This window comes from Dendrobates tinctorius, unplaced genomic scaffold (genome assembly GCF_039654945.1).
Source record: "Dendrobates tinctorius isolate UK_male_01 unplaced genomic scaffold, ASM3965494v1 ptg000009l, whole genome shotgun sequence".
NCBI classification, from domain to species: domain Eukaryota; kingdom Metazoa; phylum Chordata; class Amphibia; order Anura; family Dendrobatidae; genus Dendrobates; species Dendrobates tinctorius.
Genome location: NW_027361677.1, coordinates 11,057,315 through 11,072,788, shown reverse-complemented (window position 1 = coordinate 11,072,788; position 15,474 = coordinate 11,057,315). Strand labels below are relative to the sequence as shown.

Genomic DNA, 15,474 nt, shown 5'->3' with positions numbered 1-15,474 from the left:
GTAGGTACAGATCCTTTTACAGGGCTTAAAGGGTTAAGACCAAGGCATCACCATGGAATTTGGTATAAGGTGTAGACTGCATTAATCCTATCCATGAAAGCCTTATTAACAGGTGCTAGGCAGTCGCAAACGATGTTCCTGTCACAGCACCCAAGGCTCCTGAAGGAAATAGAAATCATTTTTGTGATGCAGAGCTTGGAAAATTGTGTAATTTTTCATGACATGATCAAGCTTTCTTGCTAAAAGTAAAAAAAAATACCCTTTTTCTTTTTTCTTATTGAAAGCTGGAAACCCCTTTGAACTTCAATATATCAGAGATTTTAGGTAAAGACAAAGACCAACTCGACAGTCCTACTGTTGACCTAAACCTTCCAATGGATGACCATCTGTGATCATCCTAATTAGGTCCCCTGTTCAGCTAATGTACAAATGAGGAGGTAGAGCTAGTGTCGGACTTGGCGCACTAACAAACACTTAAAAGGAGCGGGATTCAGACACCAAATTACAGTAAAGGCAGAAGAGCCCGGAGGATGATCCAATTAGTATAAAAGCATATAACCGCATAATAAAGCATATTAGACAACAGCACCGGTGCCAATCAGAGGAGCTGTAAAACACCAGGATTCTCATGACTTCTTGTGATACGAAATATGTTTCTTTGCTTTGATGCTACTTTGTGAACAGCATGGTCGATTTTGCACCATCCGGGGTTTTTTCTGTGCCAGCAGTTTTTCCTTTTTTTTTTCTGCTTTCCTCATTGAGGGAAGACATGATGAATATTAAAAAGCTCAAGATGAAACCTTTGATCTACGACATGAACCTCTTGCTTACACGACCTGCTTTGGAAAGCATGGATACATCTTTGTCTTCTAAAACCTCTCGGAAGTTACACTTAGTAAATTATTTGCAATTATGTGTGCTATATTATATAAAATTAATTAATTTTCACTAAGAAAGATTCCAGAATTAGATCTTTGAGGGACTGTCCACCATCCCTAGATAAGGGAAAAAATCTACTTAATCCATTTGGACCAGAGCATTTTTTTCAGTCTTTTTCTTCCAATTTTTCTTCTTCTACTTCCAAGAGCCATATATATATATTTTTTTTTAATTTTCCATATCAACTGTCATAAGAGGGCTTGTTCTTTGCCAGACGTGTTGTTATTTTACATTACCCCATTCACTTTACAATTTTATGGGCCAAAAAAATTGGGGAAAAATGGTCCAAGCAGTGTGATGATTTAGGTCAGTACAATTACATAAATACTAACCTTTTACATATTTCTATTATTTTAGTCGTTAAAAAAATTCAGAATTTTGTGAAAAAAATTGACTTGTGCCGCCATTTTTCGGGACCATAACTTTTTTATTTTTCCGTCATTAGGGCTATGTGGCGGCTTGTTCTTTGAGTTGGGGAGCTGCAGTTTTTTAGTTTTACCATTTTATGCTACATATGACAGTTTCAGTTCTTTTTATTGCATGTTTTTGGAAGGTGTGGTGACTGAAAAGCATCAGTTCTGGCTTTTCCATTTTTTTTTTCCTTATGCTGTTTACTGTTTTGGTTGATTCATTTTATATTTTCATAGCACATTCCGTCACCAATGCAACAATTTAAATGTTTGTTTCTTTTTATTCTTAGATCACGAAAAAAGGTATGATTTAAAACTACTAATTTTTAAAAATAATTTTAAATTAATTTTTACTTTACATTTTAGTTACCGCAATGGGACTTGAACTTGTTATTGTTTGATTGCTTTTGTATTGTATACTGCAAGAGTTCACAGTACGAAGCCTAATTCGTACAGTTGCAACCTGACGCTGACGTTCATATATGTCATGGTGCACAAATTGAGGTGAGAATGCTACAAGAGAGTCTCGTTTTCAGGAGAACTTATTCGGACCATATCTTGGATCCTGCAGCAGGACATTCAGGACCATCTCATCTTTGAGACGTCTGCCTCAGAAAACTTGGCTAAAGTAGTCTGTCCTACATGTACCTTAAAAAGTTAATTGAAAGCCACAAATTGAGAAACTTCACTCTTCTTTTTGAAATTCTGACTGGCTCTGGCTGGTGTTGGTGGTGCAGAGTATTAAAACCTTTGGACAATGGCGTGCAAAAAATTTTGCTCCGTAGGGGCATTCATAGAAATCATGGGGATCAAAGTAGAAGTCCTAATTGGACCCCCACTCTCCCAACCCCCCCCCAAGAAAAACTAAAATATTTGGCGAATCATAGAAGAGCATATCTCACAACTTTGCAGTCCTCACAAATTTTGCTCCTGTTTAATGGGAGTCTGTGACCCCATTTTTGGCCTATAAGCTGTGGTCACAATCATCTTCCCTGTCCCTGCTGAAGAAAAGCAGCCCCAAACCATGATGCTGCCACCACCATGTTTGACAGTGGGGATGGTGTGTTCAGGGAGATGAGCTGTGTTGCCTTTACGCTAAATATATTGTTTGGCATTGTTGCCAAAAAGTTAGATTTTGGTTTCATCTGACCAGAGCACCTTCTTCCACATGTTTGGTGTGTCTCCCAGGTGGCTTGTTGCAAACTTTAAACAACACTTTTTATGGATATCTTTGAGAAATTGCTTTCTTCTTGCCACTCTTCCATAAAGGCTAGATTTGTGCAGTGTACGACTGATTGTTGTCCTATGGACAGATTGTCCCACCTCAGCTGTAGCTCTCTGCAGTTCATCCAGAGTGAGCCTCTTGGCTGCATCTCTGATCAGTTTTCTCCTTGTTTGAGATGAAAGTTTAGAGGGACGGTCGGGTCTTGGTAGATTTGCAGTGGTGTGATACTCTTTCCATTTCAATATGATCGCTTGCACAGTGCTCCTTGGGATGCTTAAAGTTTTGGAAATCATTTTGTGTCCAAATCCGGCTTTAAACTTCTCTACAACAGTATCACGGACCTGCATGTTGTGTTCCTTGGTCTTCATGATGCTCTCTGTGCTTCAAACAGAACCCTGAGACTATCACAGAGCAGGTGCATTTATGCGGAGACTTGATTACACACAGGTGGATTATATTTATCATTAGTCATTTAGGACAACATTGGATCATTCAGAGATCCACTAGGAACTTCTGGAGTGAGTTTGCTGCACTGAAAGTAAAGGGGCCGAATAATATTGCACGCCTCACTTTTCAGTTTTTGTATTTCCACAAAAATTTAAAATGACCAATAAATTTCGTTCAACTTCACAATTGTGTCCCACTTGTTGATTCTTCACCAAACATTTACATTTGGTATCTTTATGTTTGAAGCATGATATGTGGGAAAAGGTTGAAAAGTTCCAGGGGGCCGAATACTTTCGCAAGGCACTATATCTCCACACAATAGGCACAGTTTGAGGACCCTACAGTACCCCTCCAAAAAGTTTGATACCCAAACAGTTCCCACACACAGTATTATGCCCTCACAGTGACCCCACACAGTATAAAGGCTCACATATTCCCCCACACGTAGTATCATGGCTCCAACACAGTTCTCCCACACATTATGAGTCGTCCACAGACCTCCACACAGTATGATGGCCTTTACACAGCTCCATACACAGTATAATGGCCCACAAAGAGTATAATGGCCCCCACACAACCCTCCAAACAGTATAATGCTGCTCCATCAATATAAAGTGTACCTTTCATAACACACGAAGGCATGGTCCTTCTGCCTTTATTTCTTTACAACAAGTTAAAACTCTTTTTGATGGCCTAAACTATTCTTGTATGTCTAGAAACTTTCTTTCCTTCACGTACCAGCATACATTTTTCCTACAATTGTCATATCGTATGCCTTCTTGAGCTGAAAGACCACTTCTTAAATGCCTAATTACAGTTTGAGAGACAGGAGAGGAGGAGCATAGAGATCAAGCCCCGCACACACTTCCTGTAATCTGTCTCATGTCTCTGCTGCTAGGCATGGATTACTCTTAACAACAGGCAGATGTTACACAGAAAATACACAACTAATGGACCACACTATGGAATTATACTTCAAGGTGAGAAAAACATATTTTAATTAAGTTGTCTGTCACATTGTTTCTCAAATGAGATCAAGTAGTTTGAAAGATCAGTGACCATATTGTTCATTGCATGAACAAAAATGTTATATCATCAGCTAAATCAGTTTATTGTAGAGCATGAGGTAGAAAACGTTGCCACAGAAGAACTCGCTAAAAGAAGAAAAATGCCAGATATTTCTTTTACGTATTTAGACAGTAGAGCAGAGGTCCCGACCGTTCTGACCTTGAGAGCCACATTCAGCTCTGAGAGAGGGGTGCGAGCCACATCCAGCTCCTGCCCCACTCTCCGTAGTGACACTCAGAGCCCCCTCTTACCGGTATAATGACAGTCAAAACTTTTCCACGGAAATCACACCAAGTCAGCATGCCAAGCTCCATGGTTTCCTAACTTACCCCTCATTCAGATCTGCTCTTCTGTTCAGGGCTACACACAAGTCACCATCTAGATGTCTACACTATAATAACTGTTTGCTACACCTGGTGCTTATGCAACAAGCTGGCAGACAGCCACAAGCCATACATCGGCCTGCAAGCCACATGTGATCTCGAGCTACATGTTGGAGACCCCCTGCAGTAAAGCAACTGTAAAGCCCATTACAATTCTTAAAGTAAATTAAGTACACATTACTCTTAAGTGACATCTAATACACGCAATACTAATGGAGAGGATAGGCCATATGCAAACCTTTTTTCTAGACAAAAAATTAAATTGCTCTTCGACCCTTAAACACAGATGTTGTGTATCTTCGGCTGTCAGCTCAATACCTTTCGCATTCCTTTTTCTGCTCAATCCTGTTTCCTTCCCATAACCACATTCTTCTTGCCCAGTCTTGCCATGGCTGCACAACTGCTAGTCCTAAGGCCTTAGATCTGTGCTCATTTATGTCCAGACAGAGGAGTCAACCACGTTTCCTTCCATATACAGTACAGTAGTCTTTATTTAGCTAAAAATGGAATTAAAACACAACCAAAGAAAGAAGGAAATGTTTACCTACTCTGATTATAAAGAGAAAAAGAACAAGATTGCTCGTCACTTATTTTACGGACAACGTACAATGACTGATTTGGTCAATATCCCGATATTGATTATATAGACTGTAGCATAAATGGTCAAGTTTAGACTATACATATGTAGGAATAAATAAACTGGAATGACAACTTTTAGCGTCGTTTGCACATGACAATTGGTGGATGGACATCACAAGGGTACAGAGGTCCAAGAGATTGATGGCTCAATCAACGGTGAAACAGAATTCTTTTTATTGCTAAAAAGCAGATTGAGAACAAGTAACAAGTGTCGGCACTTTTGACCCCTTTTTCAAGGAAGGTAAAAACCACATGCTTTCAACGCATTAAAAAAGGACACCAAAAGAGACAGTTGCATAGAGGATAACCAAGGGGCAGTCTTCTATCATGTGACTGGGACTTACCCTCTGGTACATACCAACTGGTCCCAGGAGGTGGTCCCACATAATGTAACCACCTCTATTAGTGTCTTTTTAGGTGCATCTAAAACATGTTTGGTGCCCCTCCTGTGCCTTCACTCTCTTGGCTTGGGAAAGGAGTCCAAATGCTGTCAAATCAATTATTTTTGTTCTGAGACTGTCATTTAGCAGTAAAATTGATTCTGTTTCATCATAGAAGTTTGTGGTGCACCTGGAAGCCTTTCTTGAAAAAATGACAGGTTATTTATTCTAAATTCTGTGTTTGGCCGTTGATCCGGGGAACTCATCTGATTGACATATGTGGAGTTGAGAAGGAATGTTTCCACTAATTTAAAGAAATTCACATCTGCCTCGTGGAGCTTTTGCCTCCCTCTGAATCAGCATGTTAAGTAATAGGTTGAACTCGGCGGACTTATGTCTACCTTAAACTTTAAAAACTAGAAAGACTATAGAGTGAGCCATGAACCTCTTCTTGCATTTTTACACCCCTGTGATATGCATCTAGCACTTGGTAAGTACAATTACAAGTGCTTGTATCAATTGGCACGAGGCTTAGTACCTTCCTTAAGAGGATGAAAGCACCACTCCAGCATGTTTTTTATTTCAGCGGCTGCAATGGTGCCACTAACATAAGGTCCCTCACCCTAGTATTGTACTCACGAGCTGCTATCTTTAGCTCTTCTTGGCGCTTATTCGGTCCCACGTCGGCATCTTGTGACTGCAACAACTGGCTGACCGGATGTCAGAGGTAACTGTCACAAGCTCTCAATGTAAGTCTATGAGAGCCTTAATCTGGCCTCATTCTGGCCTTGTTCTGGCTCTCAAAAACTTACATTGAGTTGTAGCTTCTGGATCGCCGCCCAGCAAAACACTGGAGCAGTCTCATAGGTTCCAAACTGCTGGAGACCGATAGGAGCAGCCCCAATAACGGAAGAAGACAGGACAGGTAGGTAAGAGACTAAGTGCATGGAGCTTAGATTAGCTGCACCACTCCAAGGGTAAAATAAAAAAATGTTGAAGTGGTGCCTTTTAGGTATTGGCAGCATTGATCCAGTGACACATGTTTCAGAGTCGTGCCTATCCATCAGGTGAGCCATAATTTTTCACATTCATTGAGTTCCATCTTCCATGATGTACTATACATATATTAACTCTTTTGGTTTTCTTTCCTGTTCTTTTGGAATAAAACAAAGAATCCCCAAAAAATAAATCCCAGAAAGAGTCTAGTCCATATTCTTTTTCTTCTGATTTGTTCTTTACTATCGAACTGAAAACAAAAAATTTGGTTTGCCCTTAATGTCTAGGCTCTTCAGGTTACCCATGACCTGCTGAGTTGGCTACGAGAGTCATTAAGAAACAAGTGTCATATCCCATTGCTACAAACCAGAATGGCATAGGGAGCACTACCTCTCCTACCACATACGTACTAGAGTAAACTATTCATTAGAAATCCTTCCGCAAGAACCGCTATATATTTTTTTTGTGTATGTAAATGCCAAAAAGAATCTTTGATCAGTAAATCTTGGTTCCGAGATGACTTTGTTGAAGAAGACCTTTCACTTAATAGGAAAACGTTTAACCTTCGTTGCTCAATCGTGCCACACATCCAGAGTGCTTAAATAATAATACAAAAGATGTCATGTAAATTAATTTGAAAGAGGGGAAAGATCATGCTTTCATCCCTGAATGCCAAGAGCATAATCAATGCTACTGTTTTATTAAGAGAGAAAATATTCAAGGGTCATTGTTGCTGAGTTATCTATAAATAATAGATGGGCCCCTTAGACATTCATCGGCAAAAGTCTACATGGCAGCCAATAGGTGTTTTGTTAATATAGCCCTCCAGATTGATGGTATGCCGACAAATAAAGATTGCTCTTAGCAGTTGGCAATGCACACACATACCGTAAGACTCTACACATCAAAGAAATCATGAGATGTTCATACATGATCCTCCGTTGTGTTCCTCAACTGAGATGGTGTAGTTTCCAAGCTCCAGTCCTTGTGGACCCCAACAGGTCATGTTTTCAGGATTTCCTTAGTATTTCACAGGTGATGGAAGTATCATCAAGGCATCAGGAATTCTCTCACATGTGTAACACTATGGAAATCCTGAAAACATGACCTGTTGGGGTCCGTGAGGACTGGAGTTTGGGAACCACTGGTGTAGACCATCGTTTGAAGAACGAAACTCTAAACACTGTTACATCTTTGTGATATCAGTTCAATAAAAGCTTTGATAAAAAAAAATTCCTTACTCTCAAACTCTATGCTTTCCCTTTTAGCGGTTGACTTTTTTTTTCTGTAAAATTGTATAACATATACATTTTTTTTCTTTTTTCGTCATTGTGCAACCAACAAGTATCGAAGCCTATGAGATAAAGCGGAAGGACTAAGCGGCACTCAACCACGTGTAAACAGTAAAAGGAAGGCGCAGTACGGAAAAAAGAGATAAAGGGCATCGAGACAGTGACATAAAAGCTTTATGAGACAATTTATTGGAGAGCGATATATAGTTCTGTTAAACCTCTAGGTCAAACACATTGAGATGTGATCCCTCCAAGGACAATTAATAGCACAGTTACCATGTGGCGTGTATGAACCAAGAAACATACGATTTCCACCTTACTTTATCTATTTACCGAACACCAAGAAAGAACATTTCACATTTCAGATTTTATCCTACAACGTCAATTATGGTTTGTTATCCAACTTTGTGTATTTTCGGTGAAAAAATGGATGGCACTCAATCCAATGTTATTCGATGGGGTAGTGTAGACGAACAATTATTTTTCAGAGACCGAATTTACAGGTGAGAAAAATTGCAGCATCCATTAGTTTCTTCTGTGTGTCGGATGAGACCGTCAAGTCTATGGGTGTGCAAAAAAATATTGGAGCCTCCGTATAGCATCCGATTTTTACAAATGCGTTGAAATTCTTTAACATGAGAAACTTTATTTCGTCTTCTACATTTTTAAAAATTGCTGCTGTCCAAAATGGATTGCTTGTGGATGAGAAATGAGAAAAAAAAGTCTGAGTTTTCTGGTTATAACTTGTGTTTATTTTCTATGCTCCTGTGTACCTGGCCTCATAGAGATTATTTGGCCACTTAAACTTTTTTTTAAAGGGAATTTGTTAGCAGATTTTCGAGAGCAGCATAAGGTAGGGGAAGAGACTCTGATTCCTTTGTTGTGTCACTTATTTTACTGGGTGCAGTAGTTGTGATAAAATCAAGGTATTCTCTGCAGAGCTCGGAATGCTGAGCCCTGTATAATCCCGCCCACACCACTGATTGGTTGTTTCTGTGTACACTGTATATGGGCATAACGCTACTAATCAGTGAGGGGGACACGGTTGCGACAGGAGGCACCAAGTACTGTAGGGAAAATCTCCTGCTGATAAAATGCTGATTTTACTGAAACAGCACACAGCCTAGTAAGTAATGCATTGCTGGAATCAGGCTCTTAGCCCCTACATAGTGCTGCTCTTAGCTTACTTAACAAAAACCTGCTAATAGATTCTATTTAAAAAAAAAAAAAGTTTAAAGTGCTATAAAATAACTAAAGTAGTAAATAGTCTGGCAATGCAAGGTAATACTGGGTAAGATCCTAGCACTGCAGGTCTTAATTATACCACCTGGCTAGCTTTGACTAAGAACCAGGGACTATGTTCACTAGTTGTGTCAGTCTGCTGGATGTTGAGAAGAGTCAAGTGTGCTCATGTTGGTGAGTGACCAGCCAAAATGTGAGCTGTAACTGGGAGAGAGACATGCAAGAGTCCTTCGCTGAATGGAGCTGCATGAGTCAGGTAGGAAAGCTGAGCAGTCTGTGTGTTGATGCTACAGAGTAATGTGTGGAAGCTGCAGCCTGTTCGGTGTTATCTTTTGAACACTTCTGTTTGTTGCTAGAAGCTGCTGGAGTTCAGGCTGAAGGTAGTACCAAGACTGATAGGCTTGAACCTATTATTTGAGTAAAGTTGGCTCCGTTAGAAAGGACTGTAATCTGTTCGGGTGAGCCCGCACTAACATATATGTACCTGCTGAATTAACTGTTTATTTGCTGTTATACCTTTGGGCTCAGAAGAGGCTGTTTTTGGTTTAGAATTCCTTGGAGTTTGACAAAAACACTCCCATGGTAGGGGTGCACTTATATAGTGCTAGGCTGCCGCCTAATCTTAAAATTATTTTTGTTCTTTCTGCTCCATCAATGGTGTGTCAATGCTGCGTGTAACCTCTGCAACCAATCACTCAATACCAATTGGTATTTTGCACATGTGCTCCATATTACAATTTCTGGCCAACCATAGTCAAAATGTGTTTGAGTTTTTGAGAAACCATTGGAAAACACCCCAATTGTGCCCATTCAATGACTAATCTGTAGTAATATTAGTACTAGTGGTGACGGGGCCAGGCCCGGATTGGCAATATAACCAACCGGGCACTTTCCCGCTGGGCCGCTGTCACGTGGGCCGCTGCGGCCACTGTTGCTCCTGCCGCCGGCCCTCTGTGGGCAGGGCGGCAATAGTTTCAAGGGGAGGAGTCAGGGGGGTCACATGATCAGGAGCCTTTGTCCAGACCCCCGATCATGTCACCCCCTGACTCCACCCCTCCTGTGACCTCATCACAGGTCCTGTGCGCTCAGCCTTGCCTCTACCGTCTGCAAGACTGCTTTGCTGTTGTCATGGTGCTGGTTGAGGTAAGTATGTGTGGGGTCAGGATTTACAGTGTGGATGTAGCAGAGCTGTGTGTGTATGAGGTGTACGGAGCGGAGCCGTGTGTGTACGGAACGGAGCTGTGTGTGTATGAGGTGTACGGAGCGGAGCCGTGTGTACGAGGTGTACGGAGCGGAGCCGTGTGTGTGCGAGGTGTACGGAGCGGAGCCGTGTGTACGAGGTGTACGGAGCGGAGCCGTATGTACGAGGTGTACGGAGCGGAGCCGTGTGTGTACGAGGTGTACGGAGCGGAGCCGTGTGTGTACGAGGTGTACGGAGCGGAGCCGTGTGTGTACGAGGTGTACGGAGCGGAGCCGCGGGTGTACGAGGTGTACGGAGCGGAGCCGCGCGTGTACGAGGTGTACGGAGCGGAGCCGCGCGTGTACGAGGTGTACGGAGCGGAGCCGCGCGTGTACGAGGTGTACGGAGCGGAGCCGCGCGTGTACGAGGTGTACGGAGCGGAGCCGCGCGTGTACGAGGTGTACGGAGCGGAGCCGCGCGTGTACGAGGTGTACGGAGAGGAGCCGCGCGTGTACGAGGTGTACGGAGAGGAGCCGCGCGTGTACGAGGTGTACGGAGCGGAGCCGCGTGTACGAGGTGTACGGAGCGGAGCCGTGTGTGTACGGAGTGGAGCCATATGTGTACGGGATGTACGGAGCGGAGCCAAGTGTGTACAAAGCATACAAAGCGTGCTTTTCCCACGGACACAGGAGTACACGGCGGAGCCCCGAGGAGTGATGTGCTGGAAGCTGACCGGAAATTAGATAATTTCTTGAGGAGATTGTGACGGAACTAGGAATGCTTCAGATCCATCACCGTGTCCTCCTCCGACAGCGCAGACAGCAGGATCGCCTTGGAATCGGGGATGCCGGCCATGTGAGCGGATCATGATAGGTCCTGCACCGGGAGGCTAAGGTGGGCACTACAATGGGAGCCGGGCTGCTATAGTATCTTTGTAGAATCTTTCTTTATTTCTTTCTCTCTTTTTCTTTCTTTCTCTGTTCTTTCATTCTCTGTTCTGTCTTTCCCTCATTTTCTTTCTCTCTCTGTTCTTTCTTTCTCTCTCTGTTCTTTTTCTCTCTGTTCTTTCTTTTTTCTCTCTCTGTTCTTTCTTCCCCTCTTTCTTTCTTTTTCTTTCCTCTCTTTCTCTCTGTTCTTTCTTTCTTTTCTTTACTTCTTTCTTTCTCTCTGTTCTTTCTCTGTCTCTCTCTGTTCTTTCTTTGTCTCTCACTGTTCTTTCTTTCTTTCCCCTTTCTTTCTCGTTCTCTCTGTTTTCTTTTTTCTCTCTCTCTCTGTTTTCTCTCTTCCTTAGTGCCAGTCAGTGTGCCCATAATGCCAGCCACTGTGCCCTCAGTACCAGTCAGTGTGATCAGCAGTGCTAAATGGGTGCGATTAGGTGTGGACATGGGTGTGACTAGTTGTGAAATGGGTGTGGCTGGGCGTGGCCAAAATTTGCAGCGGCGCGCTGTGCGCGCCGCAGTCTTTCTCCATCTTTCCCTTCTTCAAAAGTTGGGAGTTATGATAGGGGCGGCTATAACCAGGGGGTCTGGTTGCCCAATAGAGAGCAGTTCTGCCAGGAATTCTGTAATCATGCATACAAAAGGGGACAGAGATTTGGGAGGAGTACTGTACCTAAAAGCAATAAATAGGACTGAGCTGAAATCCTGGGCACAGCTGTGACTACATGTTATATAGTCGTGTTAATCTCCTCTCACTTCTTGTAAACTACAACTGTACAAAGATATTATATAGTCACCATGTGACTAGTGGGCCTGTGTAACTTCAAATGCCAGGGCTGAATTTTAGTCCCAGTCCGGCCCTGGACGGGGCACAGACCATGACATTATTGGATGGAAATCAAAAAATGGGGAGATTTAACAATATTAATTAGCTCCATGGTCTTATGGAAGGTTTACCAAAACCTGTCCTCAGAGAACCTAGCTCACACCTTGACGATTTCAACAATATTGAACATCAATAATTATCATGTTCTATTAATTGTAGGAAATTCTCAAGGCATTGCCCTCTAAGGAGTTGAAAAGTCGTTTGGGACATATTGATTTATTTAATCTCTAGATTTATTAACAGGAGAAGTTGGTTTTTCTTAAAATCTAGACAACAAGAGTTTTGTACAACTCATTAATGATGATTGAATTATTTATTAACTAATTTACGTAGTTTAGAATTTCACAAAATTTGCAGATTCTAAAAAACCTGGATTTTGGGGAACTCGATTCAAGTGAATCCAGAAAATGACTGACACTTTGCTAAATTCAAATGGGCCAGAAAGGAGTTAAGAAACATTAAAATATCATACTCTCATCTCTCCTCACCTATCCCTTCTGCCACAACTCCAAACCGGTCCTCTGTTGGCTTTCTAATACACCAGCCCTTACTCCAGTCTAGTCTTTTCTCTTCACTGGCACTTTTAAACTGGCTAGTTCACGACGTACAAGGTTGAAACTAGAGTTGAATGAATTTTTCAAAATTTGGTTCCGATTACGATCGGTGGCGAATATTGTTCTTTCAATCTTCTCCTAACGTGATTGGAGTCAATGGGAGTAGAAATTGCAGAAAATGCTCAGAACCGATCATCAAACATACCGCATATAATTGAGTATAAACCGACCCGAGTATAAGCCGAGGCAACTAATTTTGCCACAGAAAACTGAACGCACTAAATAAAAATAGTAAAGTGCGTTCGCCGCTCGGGGTCCACCGTGCAGTAGGTGATATAACCGCTGCTAAGTGGTGGCAGGAGCAATATGGCGGAAATGCGCACAGGGTTAAACTTCACCCAGGTGCGCAGAGCAATCTCTGTTAAGTCACAGAGATGCCAAATAAGTACAAACACAAAAGACTGAGCCTGTTGAGGTCACAGTACTCAGTAAAAATGCACACATGGTATCAGGTCACAGGAGTAGCCCAAGACGGCGGCACTACGTCCGTCTAGACCTACCGTGTGCGGAGCGTCGCAACTGTGGACGCAAAGGGGGCTGCTACTGCAGCGCGGCGTGGACACTGCCGCTAAACGACAAGGCTAAGGCGCAAACGCAATGTCGGACGCTAGCAGCTGTGGATGCTGCAGCAGAGGAGCGCTGGCGCTGATTTTAACTCCGTCCCTAACCACATACGTAATATCAGAGGGAAGGGGTTTTATAATGAGTCATTCACCAGAATCATACATCCGTCCTCATACACACAGCAGCAAGTAAGTCTATACTAGCGCATGGCGGAACAGCCATGCACACCTTTTATAGTAGCCGGGACCTTCCACAAGCTTCCAGATCTCTGAGATGGACCAATGAGATCTGGAGCGGGACCTGAACACATGACTCCCGATCGCCAATGGGAGATCGTCCCATGAGCGTGCTCAATAGGACAGAAGGACTTCGCCTCAGGAGAGATTTGCTGTAAGGCAATCTCCTCTGCAATCTCCTCTGCAGTAGATTAACAGCAGGAGACTGCAGAATTTGAGGGTCTGGATCCCTGCGGAGAAAATGCAGAAATCAACGCCTAACACCTGGTATGCATGGCTCCCCCGTCCTGGCCTGGTATGCATGGCTCCCTCATCGCTGCCCTGGTATGCATGGCTCCTTATCCCCTATCCTTGTATGAATGGTTACGATTAAAAAAAAAAAAAAAAAAAAAAAGGAAAAAAATCCTACTCACCTTCCACGTGCCCTCTCAGCATCTCGTTAGTCCCGTGCCGTCTGCCAACATCATATACATTAATTCCACTATTGATATTGATCAAAGCGTGTGAGTCCATCTGCCCATCCTATTGTAAAGCCTCACACACTCCTGAAATCTTGAAAGTCATTTTCAAGAATAATTGGATCTGGTTTATCAGAACTGCCTAAAAGGAAAACCGTATCTGTTGCCTAAAATTACCAAATGGAGCTCTGCTTTCTTTTTTTTTTAAGCTGTTGGGCCAAAAAGACCTATAAATCTGCCAAAATTGTTTTTTCCCGATGTCAAACCTCTGTTAGTCCCATCATGTAATTTCTTTTGGAATCCTCTTTTAGTTGTCCATTTCTCAGCAAGCAACCGTTACCGTCATCACCAATAACTTTTACTAGAATAAAAAAAATATAGAGAGAATTAAAAATTTAAATCATTGTGTTAGAAGTTTAGTTTTTTCCTCTCCTCTAAGTAGAGGGTGCTGTCATCACAAGAATTAAGTGTGATTTAAATTTATTGGGTCATTAATTGTTCTAAAGGATACGTGGCGTAATACATCAGAACGATGCCTGACAGCTCCAGGTGCATATTAACAGTGTGTGTCCAAAAAATATTGCAGCAGTATATCATATACAAGCTTTCTATACTGACATAAAAACAAGACACAAAATAAGAACCATATAATTTAGCATCCCGATCCGACAGACTATGTAAGTATAGGCATCGCTCTCCTCCTCCGTAATGAGAGGCATCTCTCTGTACGACTCCACCAATATATCTTTTATTGTACGAGTCTGAGATACTATTACAGTCAAAACAGAGTGATAAGAATGCTTTAATAAACTCTAATCACCTCTAATGGAATTTCACCTTAGAGAGCATTGGAAATTGGAGAAGGGAAAGACGGGAGGCATTTTTCATGGCCATAAGCAGCATTATGTTAATTAAATGCAAATGTATTCTAAATTAAAAACACAAATAAAGATTGAACTATTATCGATTTGCTTCAAATTAATTGGCAGTTTAGCAGAGACTCCTTTCAATCTTTGGTCTCCGTAAGGAGATCAGATGGTGGGTCCATACGTATATACTGTACGGTAACTACAAATTGGGCTGGTGTAGGGGTTTCACATGATTGTTGTGGAGGCCGAACTAACCGGATGAAAATAATTTTGTTCAATATTAACATTAATATATTAATTATAATTATTTTCTACTAATATTATATAAATGCTGAGCGGAATTAAGTATAATACAGCCTATTTACTGTATAAACCCACACATAGCCCCCTATATAAAGTATGAGTCCATACACAGCCACTATATACAGTATGAGTCGACACAAAGATGCCGTATACACAGTATGAACCACACACAGTCCCTATATACAGTATAGGTCCAAACACAGCCCATCCTGTATACAGTATGAGTCCACACAGCCCAGCCTATATACAGTAAGAGCCCCACACACAGCCCCTACATATAGCATGATTTCACACAGCCCCCTAAATACAATATGATCCTACAAACAGCACACCTTGTATAAAAAGTATGAGCCCCCACACAGTCCCCCTATACACATTATGAGCAAACAGAGGCTTCCTATGCAA

The 15,474-nt window shown here is 42.0% G+C and overlaps 1 long non-coding RNA gene across 17 annotated transcripts in view; it reads left to right on the top strand.

Moving 5' to 3' along the window:
• The window catches only part of LOC141096282 (uncharacterized), a 352,604-nt gene that overhangs the window by 114,185 nt on the left and 222,945 nt on the right, over positions 1–15,474 (top strand). For 4 of the 17 annotated variants that reach the window (XR_012233633.1, XR_012233644.1, XR_012233657.1 and 1 more), the window contains one exon: positions 7,833–8,378. The exons of the other annotated variants lie outside the window; for them this stretch is intronic. This is a non-coding gene — a long non-coding RNA (uncharacterized lncRNA). Of the gene's footprint in view, positions 1–7,832; positions 8,379–15,474 lie in introns of those variants that run through there. 17 annotated transcript variants of the gene reach the window in all.